At 40.0% G+C, this 26,134-nt stretch overlaps 2 long non-coding RNA genes across 2 annotated transcripts; both read left to right on the top strand.

Annotated features, from left to right (window-relative positions):
* On the top strand, window positions 1–25,361 carry LOC118494400. Its single transcript, XR_004896533.1, has 3 exons — window positions 1–11; window positions 1,110–1,114; window positions 25,264–25,361. It is a non-coding gene; the product is annotated as an uncharacterized LOC118494400 (long non-coding RNA).
* LOC118494401 lies at window positions 11,377–15,788 on the top strand. The gene is made up of 3 exons (XR_004896534.1): window positions 11,377–11,454; window positions 12,779–12,820; window positions 15,639–15,788. It is a non-coding gene; the product is annotated as an uncharacterized LOC118494401 (long non-coding RNA).
* Window positions 25,362–26,134: the final 773 nt, after the last annotated feature.

The following is a 26,134-nucleotide window of genomic DNA, read 5'->3' as shown; positions in this document are numbered from 1 at the left end:
ACAGTCCATTTGTTATCAAGTGAGAAATGTTTATACGGAAAGGGACTAGTTAAAACCTGAAAGTCAACTAAAGGGACACTGGGGACCTTCATTTAGAGCTGTTGTTTTGCATTCTGAGCTTGAGATGATCATACATGGTTTTATATCATCCCGGCTTGATTACTGCAACTCCATTTTCACCTGTCTTAGCAAGTCATCCCAGGACCTTCTACAACTGGTCCAGAACTCACCAGGAGCTGCACCAGGTCCAGCAGGTCCTATTTTTATACTCATTACATTGGCTTCCGATCAAGTTCAGGATCCAATTTAAAGTTCTTGTTCTGACTTATAAAGCTTTGCATGGTCAGGCACCTGTTTATATCTCTGACCTGCTCCATCCGTACACTACTAACAGGTCCCTCAGGTCTTCTGACTAAGGATTATTGGTGGTCCCACGCACTCGCTTAAAAACTAAAGATGATCGTTCCTTTGAAGCGGTGGCTCCAAAGCTGTGGAAAATAGGGAGAAATTAACAGTATTAGCAGCCAAGATTACAGCTTATCTGGCGTTAGCATGTAGCTACAGTACTTGCGACAATGTAAACACTGCAGTAACGTTAGCCTAAAAAAACGCTTCACTAGCCAGCCTGAAGCAGATGACCAATCATAGAAACCCAGCTTCGAGTTACCTGACACGGAGCTGAGAGCGAAAAAAAAACAAAAAACTTTAAAAGCGGTGCGTTTAGAACTGTGGGAAATCTAAGGTTTTGCTCAAGGGCATATCTCTGAAATACGTTTACATCATTATTTGAAGCTCTGGCCATGTTATAAGAATATAATAATATGGAAATCCGACATTGTGACATTATCGATATGCCAGAAAATACGGAAATGGATTTGTTCCCACTTACAGTCCAGGAGGAAGTGGATCCACGATTATTTTTCATTGATTCTCTCTCTTTCACTCTGTCACTAAATGACTAAAAGACTTGTTGTTATGTTTCATGTCTGTCTTTAGGAATCAATAGAAGGATAAGATGGATGGAGGCATTCATTAATACACCATATAGATGCATGAATGGCTGAGCTGACGGGGTAAATGGGAGGAGTAGACCTTAGAAACGAAAGCAGGATGAGTGCTGACAGATGAAGAGAATCTGACAAAGTCAAATAGAGGGCTTCACTTATCACTGCCAGCTCCCATACCCTGTCAATCAAACTGTGTGGCCAGTACTGTCATGGCTTTTTCTCAATTGTTCAATTTACTTTCAATTTTTGCTTCTTGTTTCCTATTTTTTATTTTCATTCTCTCTTGCTGAATTGGGAATGAGTCACTGCCCCAAGTGAAGGACTTTGAAATTTTATATATTAAATATTAAATATCTTGGGGTCTTGCTCAGTAGTGAAGGTGAGATGGAGCGTGAGATCAGCAGGGCTTGTTTGTGGTGAAACAAGAGCCGAGTCTGAAGGCAAAACTCTCAACTTACATTGGATCCATGTTCAAACCCTCACCATGTCATGAGCTTTGGCTGAAATGAGTTCCCTTGGGTTTGCTGTTAGAAACGTGGTGGATTGCTGCTTCTTCACGTCGATAGGAAGATGTTTCGTAATGTTTGTAGGTGGAGCTGTATCTGAGAGTATTGTGGGATCTTTGCACTCTGATGTGCACGCCCACAAACCTCTGCAAGTATATATTTGCAGCTGGTCTACTGACCTGGCATTGCAGAGTTCTGCTGTTGGCTTATTTAGGAGTGAAAAAACTGAAGCTCCTTAAAGCTGCATTCCATCTAATGTCCAGCAGGGGGAGACTCCACTGGCTCCAAAAAGAAGTCTGTTTCTATAGAAGTCTATGAGAAAATGAACCTACTTCTCAATTGATTCATTACCCTTAACGGTTTCCTAACAGGAGTTATCTCAAGACTCTTTACAGATAGAGTAGGTCTAGACCACACTATAATTTACAGACCCAACAATTCCCCCCAAGAGCAAGCATTTGGTGCGACAGTGGTGAGGAAAAACTTGGTGCGGGGAGCACAAGGAATCCGGGAAAGAAGAAAGGTTAGTAACATGCATTAATGGGACATGAATGCACACAGATGGAGAGAGAGAGAGGAGAGAGGAGCTCAGTGTGTCATAGGAAGTCCCCCGGCAGTCTAAAACTATAACAGCATAACAGCTGCTCCAAGGCAAACCTGAACCAGCCCTAACTATAAGACTAATCAAAGAGGAGAGTGTTAGTGTTACTCTTAAATGTAGCCTTAATACTAATTCACAGGAGAAATTAAAGCATGAATGAGGTGTATTTAAAAGTAATTTGGAGCTGGACACATGATCTGTGTGCATGTGCAGTTATTGGGGTTTTCATAAGGCTGCTGGAGGTGGACAGAGACCTTTTGCAGAATACATGCCATCTGACCTGAACATCACACACACACACACACACACACACACACACACACACACACACACACACACACACACAAAAACACATGTGGACAAACAAAGTCACATCTCTCCAAGAAGACACAAACAAGCAAGGCGTGAGGTAACCTTCCTATCTGGTAAATGTTGCTCTATCTGCCAGGAACTGAAGAAACTCATCCTCAACAAATGACGGCAGCGGGCTGTGGGCTTATCAGGAGAGGATGGACACTTTGCCTCGGGCTAAGGAATAGCTTTCTCTTTTGACCTGTGACAATTCACAATATGAATATTTCACACACACACACACACACATGGAACACAGCCAAAATGTCACAGGCAACATGGGCAGCCTGCAGATATCTCTCCCACAGCTTCTTTCTCTCTCTCATTTGTCTTTAAATAAACCAAAATACATACACAAAGTACAGCGAGATATGGAAGCTAGACTAAAATGATGATTTTTGTCCACCGTATTTCTTATAAATATTATTTTTCTTTAGTTGTACTGAGTGTTCCGTAGCCTTCAGATGAACCACACAAATCCATTTTGAATTTCTCTGCTCAACTCCACTCTGCAATGAATGTAATACAACAGCTGAAAGTAAATGAATTCAGTCTTAAAGGATAGGATATAAGGATCTTAATATTGCAACTACAAATGTGCCCTTTGTTGAAAGAGCGATTGGACGCTGTATTCATTCCCCCTCTCCATGCTGGCCATGAAGGGAGTCCTTCAGAGACGACTCACTGACAGCTTCAGCAATCTGAATTCCACACATCATGGGTACCTTACAAAGTTACAAAGTCCTTACATGACCTAAAGCTCGTTGTATCATGTTTACATGTGATATGTAAGACTGCAGTGTTGGTGTCCTTTACATGTTTGGTGTTCATGACAGATACACCGGGACAGAAAGCTGCCCAACACTTCAGTTCAGCTGTATTTACTATAGATCTTACCCTAACCTCATCATAAGAAACGTTTCTTTTCTTTTCTTATTGTAACAGAAATGTACAGCACCCGTTACCAACAGTGTCAATCTGTACACACCTGTACCACCTTCTAAAGTGCCCTATACTATGTGAATTTCCCCATTGTGGGATTAATAAAGGATTTTGAATCTTGAATCTATGTCAGGCCCGCTGCCTCTGTGTAGTAGTGCTCTGTTTTCTCTCTTTGTGTCTTATTTGCAGGGGTTGGAGCCAGGTGTGCGGGAGTCAGGTGTCCAGCTGCTTTTCATCAGCCACAATCAACCTCTGCTTCATATACCCGGTTCTTCTTCCACTCAGCGTCAGATCGTGGACAAAACTTCCACAGTTAGTCTCGTTCCAGCCACTTTTTGCTAGTTACTTCTATAGCCCTATGTCCTGTTTCTTTAGTCATTAGCTTGCTATTTGGACCTGACTCCTGCCACCACTCCACTCCTGCCAAGGTCCCATTTTGGGCTCCCTCAGAAATCCCATTCCCAGGATCCCGCCACCAGCCTGCTCCGCCCCGCTCCTTCTCGGATTACTTCAGATCTTCCCCCTGGAAATCTGGACTTTGCATACTTGAGTACATTCTAATACACCTTGTTATCATTTACTCTCCTGGCTCTAAGTACTGTCTGCATTTGGGTTCTAATAGTCATTCCCACCTAACACTACAAGTACCATGATGTACTCTGTACTTCCTTACAGACTACACAGTAACATCGGCCTTCATTATGTTCCTCACAATCCTCCCCCCACATCCTTCCCTCTTTAAGTAGTTAAGTTGTGATTACCCCAAACCTAAGAATATATATTTCTTTAATTTCTAATTGTTTTATTTTTTTTATTTTAAGTTCCCAGATTGTTACACCTTATTTTTCCTAACTTCACATCTTGCTAATAAATAATAATTAGCAATTAGCACATGTTTTTGCAGAGCATTTTGTATCATTAAAACCAATCCCAAAGTGCTACAGAGTAAAGCAAGATTAAAAACACTTTACACATTTACATTTATGAGAAGGCTTGCATAAAAAAGGTTTATATATAGTATTTTATTCATATTTTATTAGGTAATTACATAATAATATATGAATAAAATACTATATATAAACCTTTTTTATGCAAGCCTTCTCATACTGCATAACTGCACTATTATGTCTTTTACTATGTTTTTTTATAATATATAATGAGCATTGTTGGAGGGAGTTTGAGATCTAAGATGGTCATTGCCAACGTTGCTTCTCTGTAACCGCTGTGCACCTGACAATAAAGAACTTGAAACCTGAAACAATCTGACCATGAAGGTGAATTATTTTTCTAGTCATATTTACCTGAGGCGCATAATATTTACAGGCTAGAATCTTTCAGCTGAGAATTTTTTTCACGTTGGTATGTTGGAGCTGAGCTGTCTTTCTCATTTGACCGTAATGATGGTTAGGAGGAGAGAGAGAAGTGTGAGAAGGAAAAGAAAAAGGGAAGGTGGAAGTGTGTCTCAAGTGAAATAACCAGAGATTTCTGTGTCCATGTTAGTGAGGCAGTAGAATAGTAGGTGAATCAAACAGCAACGTTAAGAGAAACCTCTGCACAGCAGGAGAGAGGAGAGTGTGTTTGTGTGTGTTTGATTAAATGATCTTAGTATGGGCTGTGTTAGTCTTCAAACACACACACACACACACACACACACACACACACACACACACACACACACACACACACACACACACACACACACACACACACACACAGACAGACAGACAGACACAGACAGACAGAGAGACAATATATTTAGACTAGCTGGGGTTGGGGCTGTGAAAGTAGGCGGGAGAAGAGAGTCTGAATTTATTAAGCCCACACCAAGCATTCAAAGTACGCCAGCAACAAGCAATGAATCTCCAAAAAGAAATAAATAACTGCTGTGTGTTTGAGTCTCAGGCAGAAATATCAGCAGCGGGGGTGGAAGTATGCTCCGATGAGACAGGGAGGAAGGCAAGGCTTTGGGCAAGATGTTGCAGTAATTCTTAGGAAGCAGCTTTTTTGCTTGGGAGGATATGCAGTGCATCTCCATTCTGATGATTATTCACACAGGCTGGACCAGTGAAAGACAGATGTACCAAATAATCCATTAATTACGCTCTTGCAGATATTGAGTCCTTAACCCACAGTCTGATGTATTCTTCCATTTTAAAGTTCTGTTTTGCTTTAAAACACTTTCACACTAAGAGCTAATTTGCTCACTTAATAATTAACATGCTTCAAAAAATCTGTTTGTTGAGGGAAATAATTGTCTGACTACACACTGATATTCATTGAATCCATGTCTCCTGTCTGCAACTTTCGAGTGATCTACGATCTATGAAAATGGACTGACACAATAGCTGCTCTTGGGCCTGGATGGACATCAGAATCAGCTTTATTGGCCAAATATGTGTTCACATACAAGGACTTTGACTCTGGCTTGTTGCTCTCAGTGCACTGACATAGAAACAGGCTAACAGTTGAAAACAGGAGAACCAAGCTGAACAGGGCTAATATGAGGCTTCATCAGTCTGCGGTACTCAAATCACCAAAGTTTCAGTCTTTTTAGTGCAGAATAGGAGTCCTGCTTTTTCTGTCTATGTCCATGGTCCTAAAACATTAGAACCTGGTCTGTCTGTCTGTCTCTCTCCATGGTCCTGAAACATTTAAACATATTCTGCTTGTTTCTCTCCATGGTCCTGAAACATAAAAAAAATGCAGAGCGCATGCGCACAAAACAATGTGTTCAACGCACCCCCGTTTCAGTTTAAAAATACATGATGCTACGTTTTGTAGGGCCTGAACGTGGCCCGTGTCTGTCTCTCTGTTTCTGCTGAAACATTCAAACCCACTATGTCTGTCTCTATCCATGTTACTAAAACATTCGAACCCATTCTGTCTCTCTGTCTGTCTGTCCGTCTGTCTGTCTCTGTCCATGGTCCTGAAACATTTGAACCCAGTCTGAGTGTTTCTGTCCAGGGTCCTGACACATTCAAACCCAGTCTGTCTGTCTGTCTCTCTCCATGGTCCTGACACATTCAAACCCAGTCTGTCTGTCTGTCTCTCTCCATGGTCCTGACACATTCAAACCCAGTCTGTCTGTCTGTCTCTCTCCATGGTCCTGACACATTCAAACCCAGTCTGTCTGTCTGTCTCTCTCCATGGTGCTGAAACATTAGAACCCAGTCTGTCTGTCTCTCTGCATGGTCCTGAAAAATACAAACCCAGTCTGTCTGTCTGTCTCTCTCCATGGTCCTGTAACATTCAAAAAAGGCTGTGTGCTTGTGCACACAACAGGGTGTTCAACGCACCCCCGTTTCAATTTAATAAACCTGTGTTGCTATTTTTTGTCAGGGCTGAACGTGGCCCCTGTCTGTCTGCCTGTCTCTCTGCATGGTCCGGAAACATTTAAACACAGTCTGTCTGTCTATCTCTCTCCATGGTTCTAAAACATTCAAACCCAGTCTGTCTTTTTGTCTCTCTCCATGGTCCTGAAACATTGTAACCAGTCTGTCTCTCTCTCGCTATGGTCCTGAAACATTCAAACCCAGTCTGTCTCTCTCCATGGTTCTGAAACAGTCAAACACAGTCTGTCTGTCTCTCTCCATGGTCCTGAAACATTAAAACAGTTTGTCTGTCTCTCTTCACGTTCAGCCCCGACAAAAACGTACTAAAACTTTGATTTTAACTGAAACAGGGGTGCGTTAAACACACTGTTGTGTGCACAAGCGCTGTGCCTTTTTATTACCACAAGTTTACATACACATCTCTGCTGATTTGATATCACCTATGACATAGCCAATAAATGAGAGGCACACCCACCAAACGACAAAAAAACATATCTCAAAGCAGTTGCACATCGTTCCAAGGAAACACATTAAACCAAGAAACCGTAGCAAAATGGTGCACACCGCTTTGAGATTGAACGTGCCCCCAGTTTGTGTTTGTCTCTCGCCATCGTCCTGAAACATTAGAACTCAGTCTATGGGATTGAACCGCCAATCTTGTGGTTGTGGGGGGACTACTCTACTTCTGAGCCACAAACCACCCAATAAGAATATGTGAAATAAAAAAAACGATATCTCTGTTTGTGCTGCATTGATTTTGATTCTGTTTTTAAACTGTCCATTGTGAGTCTAACAATGTTGTTTTTACACCTAATTTTATTTCAATAAATGAGAGAAGCTGCTGTTGGAAACGAATGAAAAATAAATGAACCATAGACCACAGAATTTTTTAAATGGGACGGACAGCTAGGGGTCTAATTAGGTAGACATCGATAGTTTCACTTGCATGATGCATGATGGGATGGATGCTGACCTCAGATTCTCAGGTCATACCTTCTAGGTAATGAACATGTGTCTCTCCAAGGCATATGTGCGTGTAGGTGCACTTGGGGTATACACATCCCTCCATGTGTGCATGTGTGTTGTGTGTGTGTGCCCCCCTTTGCTCTGACCATCGTTACTGCGGCCTGCGTTTAGTATTCAAAGCACATGCACAGACCACAGATCTCTCTTGCTCCGAGGTGCTGGTAGTTTTTTTTTTCTTCCCCTGTTCTATCCTTATTTTTCATTTCAATGTATTTTTGTTGGAGGATTCAGACATAAAAGAATAAATGTTTTATTTTTCCTCTCCCTCTTGGCTAGAGTTTGTAAGCATCAGGACTGCCCACACTGGGTTTAGCTTTATATGAACAGCTTGGGACAAAATGCACATATGCATACATTCAAAAAGATCTTGACATGATAATTTTACTCTTACTGTATAAATCTCAAGTTTTGCTATTTGGATTTATGTTTTGCTGCTCTTATTCTGCACACCCTCATGATACTGTGATCAATTCATAATTATCATTCATCATATTCTTTTTTTTCATTTGCTGTATCCTATTATTTTTGAACCTCTGACTGAGTTTCCCCATGAGAAAAAAATAATCTTATCCACACACACAAACACACAACAGCACAAGCACTGCAGCTAGACACTGCTACTGGTACAGTAGCTACTGAATATGAAGTAGTTTGGTGCAAAAGTGCCTTGCTCAACGGCAGCAGATGCTGAAATTAGTTATAAACTCAGTTCACAGCGGAGATAAGTTAAGTGTACATTCTCATATTATAGTACAAACTTCCCAAGAGCTATATGAGAACCAAATCTGTCTCATTTAACAAATTGTAGTGTTTTTGTTTGTGATGTTGTGACCAAAAGCGCTAGTGGGCTAAGAAAAAAGGAAATGGTAGAACAAGCATCACTTATAGACGTACTATGCCATGCTTAGGCCACACCCATAACATGGCAAAGTGTCCTATTTTCCTTATATAGAAGTGTCCTTATATTTCCTAGTGTTTCCCCTTCCCTCTGTTCACCAGTGCACCTCTGTCCATCTCTCTCTGTTTATACTTTGTTTGAGGGTGTGTAGGTGTGGGTGTGGTCTCCCTTCCTCTTTCTCCTGGCTCCCGGCTCTGCTCATCATGCACACCTGTCTGCAGTCAGCTCACCTTCTCTCCCAGTCTCACCTGCCTCTTATCGGCTAGCAGGTTTTCTACCCCGGCTCTTTGACTATTCCTTACCAGATTGTTGTTTCAACCAGTTCGGTTCCAAGCCAACTTAATTATATCTCTACTGATTTATTATGTATGTGTTTCGTGTGGCTAACGAAACACAAAGATGCATCTCAGGATCATCACCCGCCTGCTTGTCTCCCTGCCTTCCTGCAGCTACCTGCTAGCATGCAAGCTAGCCCCCTCATTCCTCCATTATCTCTATTCTTCCCTGCTGCCACCTGATTCCCATTTCCTGCCATCCACATCCGCCTCTACAATAAAAAAACACCACGACCATGTCCGTTTGGGTCCCTCCTGTATTCCTCATACTTCTGTACCTGTGTGGAGTGTAACTACATGAACCACACAACTCTGCATGAGTACACACCAATTATTATGTGTATTTTTAACTTTGATGTAAGGACACTTCTATTGTAAAAACCATGATTAAACTGAGAATCGAAGAAGGCCATTTGAATTAGTCCACCAAACAGCAGCCATTCCCAGCAGGCGTCGGCTGCTGCATCAGCCAGGCTATCATCTGTTATCTCGTCTTAACACACAGATCTGGCAGCAGAACAGCAGGGGCAGGGAGGGGGTGGCAGTGTCCCAGCTGACTGGGGCAAACACCGCCCCCCTCTGAGTAGGACATGGTAGATCACTGTGAGACATTAGACCCACCGCAGTTAGACAAGGCCCGGCGGGCGGTGGCTGAGGGTTGCAGACTCTCCTGGCACACAGAGTCATTAATTGTGAGTGATTCATTTGGGGCTCACAACAGAGAGCTGGTGTAGAGACCCTTTTAAAAGAACTGAGGAGGTGGGGAGGGATTATCTACACCATCAAGGGACACAATCATACAGGCACAGGAAATATCACAGTGAATGATTCAGCACAGACAGACACACAGACACACACACACACACACACACACACACACATCTTATTTCTTATTAGAAATACATTTAGGAAACATATTCTACTTCTTATATGATGAATCAAATGCGGATGTGTGTGTGTGTGTGTGTGTGTGTGTGTGTGTATGTGTGTGTGTGTGTGTGTGTGTGTGTGTGTGTGTGTGTGTGTGTGTGTGTGTCTGTCGGTCATTCACTGTCCCTCAGGTTGTGCCACGTTGACACATATAAGCAGCAAGATATGCCCTGTCTCCGTCTCCCAGCAGTATTTTTAAATTTGAGAGATCATTCAGCTCTTTGAGATCTGAGATTACAGTGTTGAACGTGTTCCTTCTTTCATTGAATGTTTTACATTATAAGAGAAAGTGCATCTCGGTCTCACCTGTCCAACAGTGATCTGTCTGTGTAGGTTTCATTGTGAGGAGTGCTGAGCGTTGGTCAGTCAGGTGTTGCTCGGTGAGGCTCCTCTCTGTTCTCAGCATCCTACTTCATGTTGGCTAACTGAGCATGGAGAACACTGTCCTCGGATGATGAGGCCTGGTACTTTCTCTGGAGCTCCTCTTGTGAAAGCAGAGGGAGCTGTGAGGAGATGAACTACGGTTGATGTGTGTTGTTGTGCTGGCTGTCTGTCAGGCTGTGAAATGCAGTCATATATCTTGCTGCATCTACAGCGCTGACATTATTTTCTCCAAGTTCATGTTGTATTCTCTCTCTCTCTCTCTCTCTCTCTCTCTCTCTCTCTCTCTCTATCTAGTGAGAGGGAGTATGGTGGCAATGCTTGCTATAGAATGAGTATTTGACCTCAGTTATACAGGGTTAGGAGTGAACAAATAGAGTCCAAGAGAAATTGGAATTAATAATGTAGACTCTAATATGTTTACTCAACTCAGATGATGGCTTCAATAAAATATGAAGAGTACAGTGCCCCATCAGGGTATCTCTGTGTTGTGAGAGACATAAAATCCCTCTCTCCCCTTCATTGCAACCAAGTAGAGGCAGGAAGATATAGCAGCTCTCCTGTCACCTCAGACCAAATGGAAGAAGGAAGCTGAGGTCACACCATCTATCATTTCTATTTGGGAAAGGTTTCACCTTTAGATGGCACTGAGACAAAAGGACAAATGGATTTGATGGCAGTGGCAAATGAATGATGAAAATGAAATGGGATCTGCCATTGTTACAATCACAATACAGAAGTGGAGAACGTGAGCAGAAGTTTCTGCTGTTACAAAATGGCGGCAGTGGCCTCAGAAATATCAGGATCAACAGGTGAAAATGTGATTCCTAGTCACCGAGGGGGATGTGATGTAAAAACTGCTCATCTACTGCAACAATATTCTCCGTCATACAATGTCAATCAACATCCTAATTGGCAGGAAAGAGAAGAGAATTTCTGCATTCAGCTCTCATTCACACTCCAGTCCAGTTGGTGGCGGTAATGCACATTTAACCCGCCCTAACAGGAGGCGTAGGAAGTCAATCAATCAGTGTAACCACACCCACACAATCAGCCAGATCACCTGAAAACACCTGTGTGGCTGTTCAGATTTGATAAAAGGCCTGCATTTTCCTCCAGACCACTTCGACAACAGAACTATGATGGTGAGTCACTTTTAATCTCAAAACTGTGTTGGAAAACAGAACTTTAACACTCTGAACATTGTTAAGTTGGAAGTTACAGATGTCATATTATACTAAGAAAACAAAAGCAGTTTGTTAACTTTTACACGGATAACTTCATGTCCGAGGCTTGACAGGGCAGCGTTTCACACGGGACTAAAAATAGATGTTTTGGAGCTGTAAAATGTATTTATTGTCATGTGTGTGAATAAAAGTTTTTTTTTTTTTTTGTTTTGTTTTTTTTTTGTGCAGATGCTTCCTTGAACTTTGCTCCATTTTAGTTTGAGTTGTATTTGTGTCTTTGTTACTGCAGCATATGATATAGCTTGTCTCAGAGGAAGTGGAGCATTATACCGCTGTGTGTGTGTGGTTTGTGGCAGTAAAGATCTCACAAGCAACAACTGAAAGACAGGAGGAGGCTTTAGAAGCAACACCTGACAAAGACGATCAGAAATTATAATTAAAATGGTTGCCATCTGCAAAATAAACAAATTAGTGAAAGTCTCTTCTTGGTGTCTGTCTGTATGTCTCCCTCCCTCCCGCTCTTGTGATAAACCTAGTTACTAACCCCAACACACTAGTCGAGGCAGTTTTATTTGTATAGCCCATTACAGCCACAAGGCAACTCAAAGTGCTTTACATAAAACATTAAAGAGCTGTTAAAAACAGTTAAATATATAAAAAAGGATCAAATCCGAGAATAAAAGTTACAGTGCAGTGTACGAAATTAACAATTTCATTAAAAAAGCAGCATCAAACAAAAGCGTTCAGCCTTTATTTAAAGAAGTGAGTTGCAGTGGACCTGCAGTTTTCTGGGACTTAGTTCCAAATACTATGTAGAGCATAAAAAACTGAACCCTGCTTCTCCATATTTAGTTCTGACTCTGTGGACGGAAAGCAGAGCTGACCCAGTCCACCCGAGAGGTCTGGAGGGTTCAGAATGTAGCAGCAGATCAGAAATAAACTGTTCAGTGCTTTAACCAACAGTAGTATTTAGAAACCAACTCTCTGAGAGACAGGAAGCCAGTATGAAGACTTTCTTGGTCACAGAGAGCAGCTGTCTGATTTGACTAGTGTTATGTTATTTGAAACAAAATATATATTTAAAATAGCCTTTGCAGGATTACATGCATAGCATGATTCCCAGAAACTTAATCTGACTAACGGTGTTGTGCCACAAATCTCCCCCCAAAAGGGGATAGAGTATAGAGCCCTCAGATCCTGGGTAAGTGCCAGACAGGCTCCACAGCTGGAGCTTATATACAGAAATGGTTTGGGCTGTAAATATTTGAATTTTCTGTTTCAGGATGAAGGTGGAGCTGCTGGTGGTGGGAGAAGAACTCAGCTGGTCAGTGATCATGATCAGATTTTATTACCACAACTGTAGCTCTATCAAAGATTTTCTTTGAACTAAAGTTGGCACATCACACGCTGCACTAACAGTATGAAACCCTCCTCACTTCCTGTCTCCTAAATGGGAGTGGCCTCGTTTGAAAGTGTAGTTAATGTTGTGTGGGTGGATGAATTGTTTGTATAATTCATTTTCTTTTGCCAACATTAGATATTTACAGTTAAGTCATATTTAGCAGTAGGGACATTAGTTTTGTCAGGGCATTGTGAACATTAGTTGACGTTAGCTTCTCTGTGTTGCCTGATCTGGAGAGAGTTTGTTCCTGAGACAAACGGGCAAAGAAGAGAAAACAATTCTCCTGATGTGTCCGTCTGAAAAATTCCATTGTAGTGTCAAAATGTTCTGGAGATATGTGGCTTGTGAAGAATGGCTCCAATATTTACTTTGGTGACTACGGGGCGAAATAATTGCTCATGTGTTCACGTTCACTTCTCCCGTTGGAATCCATCCACTCAGGACCTGCTGCTAGTCTCCTAAAGAGTTGTGGACACAGACAGGAAGTTACTGAGACAGGAAGTTACTCTGAGCCGGGCGTCTCGCTTCTAAACTGTCTCTGACCATATATGAACTACACATGGTTAACACTTTTCTCTCTCTGTGTGTATCAGAACATCCTGGCTGGCGTGGAGAAGAGTTTTATTTTTGTTCTTTTAAATAAAAATGATTTTGCTTAACTCTTGAGCTGTGTATCCTGATTGTAAAAGGCTACATGTTTTCTGGAATTGTGTTGGTTGTTTGTAGCAGAGTTAACTGAAGGGGAATAAAAAAGAGCTGAGAGGTGGAGGAAACCCTGCACAGGTTTTTCTTAATTTATGGTAATTAACTTCATCTTAAAATGGGTGCTGTTCCTAGTCCTGTAGCCTACCTTCAGCCTTTTCCAGTGGGGAAAAAAGCAAAGGCAAACAAGCATCTGAGTGAATGCTATAATGCTAACAATTAGGACTGTCAGCATTAACGCGTTAATCGCGAAGCGATTAAGGGTCGAGCATAAAGCATTCATTTTTTTTTAATCTCATGCCGGCATTTATTAATTTATTTTAAACTTCACTCGGCTTCGCGTCGTGCCTAACAGGCTACTATTTTGACCCTCTGCTGCACCGTTACTTATCATCAAGCTGCAATACTTCCTCCTGCTGCAGGCTGCAGGCATGATGGAGAAAGACAGCAGCAACACAGTTCTGAATGGCGCTTTTTATTTTCCAAAACTCCCGGACGGCTCAGTAGACAAGTCGAAAGCCATATGCACATTGTGTAAATCCGAATTAAAATATCACCAAAGCACGTCAACCTTGAGCTACCACCTACGAGCTAATTAACGTGACTCAAGTTGATGCTACCCATTAGCATGCTACCCACCCAGGCAAAGCAGTATTTTGGAGAGTGCTACTTGCCGACCTGTGGATAAAACCAAATCCCAAAAAATTACTACCGCTCTTGCGAAACGGGTGGCAACTAACTGCAGACCTGTCAGCATCGTAGAGGACTCGGGTCTTAAAGACGTACTACGGTTGGCTTGTTCTGACCTGTCTGGTTTCTCGAGGGAGACAGTAGTTTCACGCATACACAGCCTGTACGACATGGAGAAAGTAGCCAAACTGGAACAGCTGCAAGGTGCTGCAAACGCTGTCTCATTAACCGGTGATCACTGGACGTCAGTGAGTAATCAAAATGATTTAGGAGTTACTAAACACTATATTGACTCTGGTGAGGATAGGGATTTTTTGTTTTTTTAGTTAGGTACTTGATTTGTACTTTGGTACTGGAATTGTGCAATAATGACAGATTCACACATTTTTCTTTTGTTTACAGTAAATAAATAACAAATAAATCTTAAAGTAAAGTTCATAAAGTAACTTTCCATGCATTAATTTGATTCCCAATCAAGATACACTGGTACGAATTGCTTTCCATTGTTAATATGTACTTAAAGACAGTTCTGAAATGCAAAATAATAGAATTTTAATCGTGATAAAATATGCGATTAATTGCGATTAACTATAGAAAATCATCGATTAATCGCGATTTAAAAAAAAAAAAAGTAATCGTTTGACAGCCCTACTAAAAATACATGACAGGCTGATAAAACTAATCGTTTAAAAAAAACTATTTTAACGATAGGCCAATATAATGTTTTTAAGCTAATAGTTAATATCAGTGTTGAGATGGCTTTAAAGGTTTTATTCTGCGCCCTAAAGTAGCTACTTTTTTGACCTAAAACATCTTCAATACTACTAAGAATGGGAAGTTAAATTGAACTTACCATAGATTTGTCTGCCTCGAATGTCCCTAAATCCGACCCACTGGACCTTTTAAGGTGGGAGGTATTAGTTCTTTCTTTTAGTGTGTTCATGTCAGTTACTAATCAGCGTACTAACACCCTTACCAGTGCATTTTCAACACCCACATATGTCAATACTTTGTGAGTAATGGACTTTCCTGAGCAACTATAAGTAAAGCATTCAGGTTGAGGCTTTGTTTGTTGCTCAGGCCTCAGATTGGGTAAAGTATGGGGGAAGCTGCAGTCAGCTACTTTCTCATCCAGTGTGTGGTAGAAGTTAAGGAAGTGCTGTATCTATGTGGGCGGACAGCTTTCCGATAAGCAGCCAGCCCTAAAATGTTGCCACACTGTGCCTTGATGATCCCCGAGAAACTGAGCGGGAGAAGGAAAAGGAGTGGAGGGGGTGGGTAACTTTCCTTCGTTGCCTAATTGTCTCACCCCCTTTCTGTCTCCCTCTGTGTGCGCTTCTGCTTCCAGACTCATCCAATCTACCAGGAAATGGAGAATTTGTTTAAAAGTGGCAGTAGGTCATAGTCTTGAAGCATCAGGCAACCTGCCAGGAAGAGGGGAAAACCTACTCTTGGCAGACTACATGGAAGGAGTTTTGGAGGAACGAAGAAGAATGTGAGAGCATTGGAGATATGGTAGCAGAGCCTCACAGTAAGTTGAAAAGAAGTGGATGAATGGATGAGTACATGGCACATTGGCCACCAGAAAGCTACCTTTCAGTGGTCTTTTGGTTTGACAACTTAATATTCAGTCTGAATGGCCATTTTGTTTCTTCTCCTTTATTCAGTCTGTCATTGATTTCTAGTTATTTTCTCTGTGTGTACGACAACAGGTTTTCCACAAACGATAGCAAGCGACTGACTTGCCATGTGCATAATTTTCAGCCCACACTGATGAATTACCAAAGGTCTTGTTGAGTTAACACTAGAACTGCTTGCATTCCATTTACTTCTAGAATTTGTACCCGTTGCCGCAACAGCGTCAGCACTCGCAAATATATCATTTCTTGAAGCAGTTAATTTGTTTATTTAACATTAAATTAAGTAATACTTGAAAGTCACTATTTAAAAGTCAGTTTATGGGCTTTACGCTCTTTTGTTACAGATCGAACACACACACACAGATGTTGAGCTGACACTTAAGAATATAAATATTTAAAATTAGTTTAGCTAGTGCAGTAAGCTAACGTTAGCTAGACACTGCTACCTGAGTTATGTCTAACTAGAAGGATGTGTAACGTTAGCGCTTGACTGTGGGCCCTTGTCCCGTCAGCGTCTGAGGGCCGCTGTGATGATACAGACGAGGCAGGTGCTCCTCGTCCTCAAAAAAAGATTCCGTGTCCAATGAAAATGACGGGTCATTGATCTCTTCCCGATAAATTTGTTAGACGTGTAAACAAAAGCGTTGCTAGCGTAGCAATATACAGCGTTTTCTATAAGGGGGTAAAAATGACATAAATTATGTTTTATGTATAAATGATCATATTTTCATACCACACCCCCTATACTCACTAGATGATTAATAAACCCATGTTAGAAAAAGTCATGAACTAAGAGATGAAGGGGTTTTATAATAACATTTAGTAAAAATAATCAGGGGCATTTCCAGGACTTGAGGAGGTTCGGGGCTTAGCCTGGACCCATTTAAATAAACTGAATGCAATGCAAAACGGCAATTGGCTTGCCCAGCTTGTTAGACAGTACATGTTCCTTTTAGCTGGCCAGTTTGTAGATGTTAGTTAGATGGCACCAACATTTGGCCTAATCATAACTGGCCTGGCAACCCAAAGGCCAAGGTTTTGTTTCTAGATCTATATGGTGACTTATGATGCGGGTGGTCTGGGGGTCCACCCCCTAAAATTTTGAGCATTGAACACTTCATTTCCTGCATTCTGGTGAATTTTTATGCACCTATTTCTACCTTTTTTCTCATGAATCAATATGCTGGAAATATCTTTATGTAAAGGGAAACAGATTACAACCCAAATATAAAAACATAATGGAATATATTGCAGTAAGGCTCTCAGGCATTCTGTATTGCTTTCATCTATTTATTCTCCTTTGGATCGACTTTTCTAATTATATCTGAGTCAGCACACATGTAGCCTAGGCATAATTTACTCTTCCCTCCTCTTTTGCATCTTTTGTTGGGGAAGTAACCCACTTAAATGTGCATATGACAATTATTCACCTCAATAATACATTATTCATTTTAATTTATTAATAAACCCCTGGACTGTAATATTTCAGATGTTTGAGCAAGATTCTGCTCATGTCCAAAACTTTGTACACATTCAAAATATAACTCATCCCATCTGTGTTCTCTGAGGTTCGGAGGAGTCGTGATATTTTGTGAAAAATAAAGTTTGTGAATAAAGTCACTATATTTCAGAAAATAATCTACCTGCACCCTAGTCTGCTGTGCATTACGTGATTGATCTGCTGATACGGTAGATCTCAGACCTTCTGACAGACACAGAGCCCCATTTGGGACTCTGGTCTCTGAATGAGACAAAGTTTAGGGAAGTGGCTGTACGCTGCTCTACATCGGAGGTGGAAAACCGAAACTACGGCAGAAATACATGGAGCACAAACGCAACACATCTGCTGCAGTATGTCGACAGCAGTCCATTATAAACCTGAAGCTGCACAGCTTTTTACCGCAAGAGTGGACACTAAGCGACGTCTGGTTTCATATTTGTCAGTCAACTTTTCAAAATACATTTGGGGGTAACACTTTACAATAAGGGTACATTAATTAGCATTACTTAATGCATTAATTAGCATTACTTAATGCATTAAAAAGCATGAATTAACCATTAATTAAGGTGTCTATTAAACACTTATTAACAATGCTTATTTTTGTTCATGTTAACTAAGGTATTAATTGATGCATTATTTACCATTACCGAATGCCTTAACTAACTGTTAATCTCAGTTAGCTAAGGTGTCTATTTTACCATTATTTAATGCAGTAAGAAGCCTTGACTAACTGTTAACAACAGTTAATTAAGGTGTCTTTTATAGCAGTGGTTCCCAACCTGGGGTCCGGGGACCCCTCAGGGGGGTGGCAAAGATCACAGTCGCGCAAGTCTTTATCTGGTTTAAGGTTGAGGTAAAAAAAAATGTGCACATGTTAAACAAATTATGATAATACACTAGAATATATAATGTATACAAAAATCTGTATAAAAACTATATATTTTTGTTCTCGCTTAAAATTGTAGGCAGGCTACTTAGTAGGCCAAACCTCTGGGACCTTTAACCTGTGACCCTTGCTGTCATCAGGTCAGCTGCTAGCTGTTATCATCCCGCCACGGCATAACTATTTTATGAATGAAACATGGCGGAGAAACGTAAAAGTGCTGATAACTCCTCTGTATCAAAAAAGAAAGTAAGGCTCTATCTCGAGAGTTACCTCAACTTCGGTTTCGGGAGGGGGGGGCTCAGCTTTTCTTAGACATAAGTAGGGGGGGCGCCAAGGAAAAAAGGTTGGGAACCACTGTTTTATAGCATTAGTAAATGCAATATTAAGCCTTGACTAACAGTTAATCGTTAACTAAGGTGTCTATATTACTATTAGTTAATATAGTAAAAAGCCTGGACAAACTGTTACTAACAGTTAACTAAGGCATCTATTTACCATTTGTTAAACTTATGTGAAACTTATGGTGAAATATACACCTTAGTTAACTATTATTAACAGTTAGTCAAGGCTTATTACTGCATTAACTAATTGCAAAATGGACACCTTAGTTAACTATTATTAACAGTTAGTCAAGGCTTATTACTGCATTAACTAATTGCAAAATAGACGCCTTAGTTAACTGTTAGTCAAGGCTTAATATTGCATTTACTAATGATATAATAGACACCTTAATTAACTGTTTTTAACAGTTAGTCACGGCTTGTTACTGCATTAACTAATGGTAAAACAGACACCTTAGTTAACTGAGATTAACAGTTAGTTAAGGCATTAAATAATAGTAAATAATGCATTAATTAATACCTTAGTTAACATGAACAAAAATAAGCATAGTTAATAACTGTTTAAAAGAAACCTTAATTAACGGTGAATTAATGCTTATTAATGCATTAAGTAATGCTAATTAATGCACCCTTATTGTAAAGTGTTACCCATTCGGGGCTACATTCAACATTCGGGGCTGAAGCCCCGGCAAAATCGGCTGGCGCTGCGTCTGATAATAATTTAATAGCATTTAAAATGCAAGGCGGGTACATTTTACCCATTGGCCTTTCTGATAAATGCCCTCAAGTGATGTCAGTGAGTCAGTGTTGGTTTGAGCTGAAGACTACAAGTTTGTACTTGACTGTACTAACCCTAACCCTTGACTTAGAAATTACACGTCCAAATGTTTACCTAAATGTTTTACGTTTTTAGATTCCATAATCTTTTTTGAAATAATAACAAATTGCAGGGGTAAACACACTCTGCAGCCTGCAGTTCAGGGTGGCCGCCCGTTTTATCTAAAAACAAACCAAATGTTTCTGTTTTTTTTTTTTAAATGAGTCAGGAAGCTGACAGTAGATACATTAGCAAATAACAGATACATACTATTAGAAATTCTCACCTAACTCCGTCAGTATAGAAACATGCTAATGTACAGTGTGGAGAATTAGAACTCAAATACAGTTGTCGGCATTAGAACACTTTTTTAATTGAGAATTGATGCCATGGTCCAAAAACATGTCTTGCAGAAAGGGCACTTATCTAGTCAGACCAAAAGGGCAGGTGCTTGAGCACCACCTGGGGTCTATCTGTACATGTTCCTGATCTGTTTTTAGAGTCCATGTATGGGGCAAATATATTGCAGTTCTCAAGTCCATCAGCAGCCACAGAGCAGGTTCTGGCCATGATGGCTGTCATAACCTTTTACTACAGTTCCTTTTTATACAGACATAGAGTGGCTGGAATATTCACCATTTTGTTATGTGTGCCATCAATTTGGTAAATGCTAATTACATTTCTAATGTGCACAATGTGTGCTATTGTGAAAACAGAACAAATGCTTAAAACATTTTGAATCATGCATTGTTTATCAGATTGTAGTTTTCTTTTTTTCTTACCTTTGCTGCCACCTTGCTATGTGTCTGGGTGTGCTATGGCACTACTAGATGCTCAAGACTTCACAGGGTATCCTTAAGGTTTAAATGAGGGTACACCATCTTAAATAATTCGTGCTTGGCCTCTTTAGTTATTCATAATGAAAATCATTTCAACAATGCTGTCACAACTATAACTATTTTGGGGGGACGGTATTGCAGTTGTGGAGTGGAGAGTCCAAATAAATTATTACACTGAGGAGGGGCGTTTGTATAGTGAAATGTAAGATTCAACCCCCTCCCCATCTAAATAGGTTTTGCGCAATAAAAAAGGAAAAAACTAGAAATTTAGTTAAATGGAGTCATCGTGTTTAAGGTTAGCTTTGTTTTATTTCTATATTTTTAGCTTCATTCATTATTTCTGTACAACACAACATCAATCATCCATCCTTAAATTAAGATGATTCTCTGTGTCACTGTTCATTTACTCTAAACCTGACAAAAAGCCTTGAGGCACAATAGAAAATTATCCAAATATTGAAAATAAAACTGTACCCAAATCCTATTTCCTCACTCCACACAGAATTGGGAGTTTAGCATGCAGTACAATTGCTCAAACAACTTTCTGTTAGTCATCACTCACCTGCTTCTTATCTTAATATTTATAAAACCAGAGGGTTTGAAGAACAGCACATCCTTTAAAAGGCTCGACCAGTGAGTGACATCAAGGTCCTATTATGTCTTCCCGCTGCTTATTTTAGAGGCTTGATGAACGACAGCAGACGAGATGAGTAGAGAGGAGGAGACTGCTGCTATTCAGGGTCCGCCTTCATTGGTTTTGATATGATATCAAGTCCTCTCATTTACAGCGGCCCAAGCCTGTGCAGTGGAACCACTCAGAGTTAAAGAAAAGTGGTCTAAAAAAGTCCTTTAATAAAGTCATAAGAAAGTCTGAAGCTACCAAATTAGATCTGTAAGATTGGATGGAGACAGAAAGGAGGGACAGAAGGAGAGAGACAGAAAGGGTTTCAGCTTGCAGAGTTGATCAGGAGACAAATTCTTAATTCCTAATTTTCTGCTTTAATAGTTAAATTGGTGGTTAGACCAAGCAAACACAAACAAAATATATGAGCAAGTTGCTCTAAGTTTAGGATCCTTCAAACAGAGATGAGTGTCAATAATAATGTTTGGTTAAGAATCAAATCAATTCTTACAATTGAAAACAATGGGATGTGACCAAATGTATGTAAGCCATGCTGCACCCTCCAACCTTTTTCTTGTCGTATAGTTGATGAAACACTTTGAGCCATTGACCCTATAGATCATTTTGTAAATGATTATCCTTTTTAGTCATTATGAGCCACCGTACTTGATATTTGCATATATGACAATGCCAATGAACATGCACTAGTTCATTCTGGTTCAGTGTCATTAAAGGGTCATGCCCTTGGACAACAATGCCATAATTGCAAAAAACTAAATCACTCTAAAATATGCTGCAAGACTAAACCATGTGCCAAAGCAGGTAGTACAGATTGGCCTCAGATCTTCTACAGATTGTAAACACGTCTCTTCTTTCTGGTATCTTCCCACAGGCTCTAAAAAACTGCCGTCATCAAGCCACTATAAAAAATGAACAATCTGGGGCGCACTGGTAGCTCACCTGTTGGGCGTGTACCCCTCTGTCCATACCGCAGCGCCTTTTGCTGCTTGTCATTCCCCCTCTGTCTCCCTTTTCCTGTCTTCAGCTGTCCTGAAAGGCCCAAAAAATAATCTTAAAGAATAATCTAGACATGTCACTAATGTGCAATTATTGGCCCATATTGAACCTTCAATCCTTAATTAAAATCATTGAAAAGGCTGTTTTTTTCCAAAAGCTTAACAGCTTCTTGTCAATAAACAACTGTTTTGATGTCTTCAAGTCAGGTTCTCGACCACACCACACAACATTGACTGCTCTTGTTAAGGTCTCCAATGACATCCATTTAAATACAGACAGCGGCAAAATGTCAGTCTTAGTATTACTTGATCTCCATTCTGCATTTGTCACGGTTGACCACAACATAGTACTAGACTAGAAAACTGGGTTGGACTTTCTGGCACAGTACTAATTGGTTTGAATCCTACTTAATGGGACTACTTTGTGAAAAAAGGGACCACTTTGTGTCTATAGGTAATTACACATCTGAGTGGACAAATATGACATGCTGCAGGCTCCATTCTGGGGCATATTCTGTCTAACATCTACATGCTTCCACTGGCTCAGATTATGGAAGACAACAAAATAAGTTACAATAATTAATCAGACGACACACATTTACATTTGATTTCACCAGGGCACTATGGTCCAATACTGAGAGTGCAATGAACAAATCAACTATTATATGTGCCAAAATCTCCAAAACAAAGGTAGTTGTTTTTGGAGCCAAAGAGGAACGATTAAAAGACACGACTGTAAAAACAATGGACATAGCCAGAAATCTTGGCGTAGTCGTAGACTCTGATTGATTCCAAATAAAGCTTCACGATCCATTAGTTGATAAACCAAAAAAAAAAATTCACCTCCTGGCACTCATCGTCTTTACAATTATAACTTCAGGTTTATTTATTATTTTTTTAGCCATTTTTCTTTTTCTGATGTTTTGAAAGAATAAACATTTTAGAAATAGGTGGTTCAATTTATTTGTTTTAACAAACTTTTCAGTTTAACATTGCCTGCATATGAACATGGGGAAAAAATAATAACATAGACACTATAATGGAAATGCAAATGTTAACCCTGCAAAATTACATATAGTTCTGTAGTGTCTGGCAAGTACTGAGACCTGGTAACACCACTTCAGCCATGATATTTATTGCACATGATTGGCCTGTCACATTGCATCAATGTTGTCATGTTACAAATCATCATGTCACATGTAGTGCCATAGCTTCAAATTGCAGCAGTTAAAATCTGGCCATATAGGGCTAACAGACATGTTTTATTGTGCTTGGAAGTAGCAGCAGTTATTGCTGGTGTTGAAGAGGGAGAGGTCAGCGTCAATCTGTTGCCTCTTCACAAGCTGCTTTATCTGGGAATCTCATCACAGGGCACAGACAGACGATCGATGGCCACATGGCTGGGCCAGAGAGTGTGTGTGTGTGTGTGTGTGTGTGTGTGTGTGTGGACCAATATGAGACAGATATTTTTTTGGTTCATGTCTAGATGTAATTTGATTGACCACATACATTTGGATCATTGCTACACTACATTGTGGAATTGATCATTGCAATTCTTACCTAAATTGATTCCTATGCCACATTTTATTCAGAACCCACGTACTGTATGTATCAACATTCTTCATAATGCCTTAATGTTAACTGTTTTAGTAGCAGTTAATATTCTCCTAAAAAGACACTATATCTAAACATCCGTCAAGTAAGGCATAGTGCTCTTTGTAGCAAAGATGCAAAAACAACTGTATGTATTAGAAAGTATTGGGTATCTATAAAGAAAACTAAACATTATATACAACCAATATTATGCAATTTACAATAACCACCTATATCATCATGTTTTGATGTATATACAGTACATGCAGCAAATAGATAACAAATAAAACTGCTGTGAGCTGAAACCTATACACAATTTAAAGGGCATTTTTGGCATTTTTCAACCTGTACCCTATTTTTCTATTATTAATTGTATAATAATAATTTCTATTATTATGTCTAACGTGAACATAAATTGTTGTTTTTGCCAGTGACATGTTCAGAATGTCTGACTACATTCAAGCCTGCAATTCAGTATAGCTATTTTTTTTTAGCATCCAGCATTCTTCAGAAATTGCATTCTCTAGTTAAATTAGTTAGTATCTGTTGCTGTCAGCTGATATTTCAGTGCAAATCATCGCAAATGTGCAAGGCCACCCACTAATCAATTTATTTGACAGGTGCTTATCTCTGTCTGCACCTATAATTGTATATCAATCTACGGAGATTGTTGCTTCTGGCTTTGCCATGTCTCCGTTAGGCAGATCACAGTTTGAAGTTTGTTTAGTGGGACAGTCTCGCTGTTAACTCCTCAATTTTGTTGTTCAGAGATCCCACATTTGACACCTCCTGTTGAACCTCTTTTCTTTATTTTTGTTCTTCGTGTTTTTCTGAGTGATTGCTCCGTTATTCTCAAGAGGTAATATACAATATGAAAATGTACAAAAAAACCAGCAAGACTGGATCAGCGTTCTGGAGGCTACAGTATTTGGCAATCTGAGCTATATGCAATTTAGCAGTAGAGGCATTGGTGCTTTGCACATTTTTAGTAACAACGATTATTTGTCAATCTAAGCAAATGCTGTGAGTGTGTCTGTATTGTGTTCGTTTGCAGTGGATGCATGGTTCTTTACTTGTTCAGCTGCTTGTTAGTGATGTGTATGTCTGTGTGTGTACATTTGGAGCTCCACAGTGTTGGTTAATCCCCTGCAACTACTTGATCCTGAATGATTGACGGTGAAAGCAGCCTGTAGTGTAGCGTAGAGGGGTGTTTGATCCCAGAACAATATGGGCCAGACCTCAGATGAAGCTGCTTGTTGACTTTACGAGGCCATCTGCCTTTGATTACACCTCCCAACCTATCTGCTATAATTTCAGATGGCAGGAGAAGACATAAAGCTATTGTTCTTACTGATTGCTGTTGAGGAGACTGCTAATACTTAATGTAAAATATGGCAGGGTTTATAGTGAGGAGAAGCCTGTGTGTGGTCGCTGTAACTCTTACATGTTGTTCCACTTCATCTTTACAAAACATTCAATGAGATCACATTTACCTAAGTCCTCAAAATCAATCTGAACAAAAGATATTTGTTTTTGTACATGCTTTACAAAAACTAAAACAAGAACAGGAGTAGAATGACACAGGTACATTATTATTATTATTATTATTATTAGTATTATTATTGAAACACAAAGGAGAAATTAGGTAAAGGAAAGACAATAAACAGTGTTTATTCTTTATTATTCTTTTGGATCCCCATTAGTTTCCAAAACGGCAGTTTCCAATCAATCAGGATTTAGAGAGCATCATAGCACAGAGACGGCACCGCTGAAAATTACAAATGACCTGCTAATTGCTTCAGAGAAAGGACTTGTCTTATTTTAAGATGGTTTAAGTCCTATTTATCAGATTGATTTCAGTTTGTTCATGTTAATGATGAATCCTCCATGCAAGGTAAAGTTAGCCATGGTGTTCCACAAGGCTCGCTGCTTGGACCAATACTATTCACCTTATATATGCTTCCTCGAGTCAATATTATTAGGAATCACTCTATTAACTTTCACTGTTATGCAGATGATACCCAGTTATATTTCTATCGATCAAGCTAGATGAAACCTTTCAGTTAATTAAACTTCAAGCATGCATTAAGGACATAAAATCCTGGATGACCTGCAATTTCCTGATGCTTAACTCAGACACACTGAAGTTATTGTACTTGGCCCCAAACACCTCTAAAGCTCATTAATTAAAGACATAGCTACTCTGGCTGCCATTGTCCTGGCCTCCAGCACCACTTTGAGGACTTTCTGTGTTTTGATCATGGTCTTTGATCATGATGTATCCTTAATTGCCCACATAAAATAAACTTTTTTTTTTTTACGTACATCATTATTTTGTCACATACATTAGGCACATCCTGTCTCAAAACAATGCAGGAAAACTAGTCCATGTATTTGTTACTTCGAGGATGGACTATTGTAATTCCGATTGCGCAAGTCCCTTAAGACTTTCCAGTTGATTCTGCAGCACGTGTACTGACAAGAACTAGTAAAAGAGATCACATTTCTCCTGTAATAGCTTCTCTGCATTGGCTTCCTGTAAAATCCAGGATTGAATTAAAAATCCTTTTCCTGACCTACAAAGCTCTT

The sequence above is a fragment of the Sander lucioperca genome, chromosome 23, assembly GCF_008315115.2.
Source record: "Sander lucioperca isolate FBNREF2018 chromosome 23, SLUC_FBN_1.2, whole genome shotgun sequence".
NCBI lineage: Eukaryota > Metazoa > Chordata > Actinopteri > Perciformes > Percidae > Sander > Sander lucioperca.
Note: the sequence above shows the minus strand (reverse complement) of the source record. Positions and strands in the feature narration are given on the sequence as shown.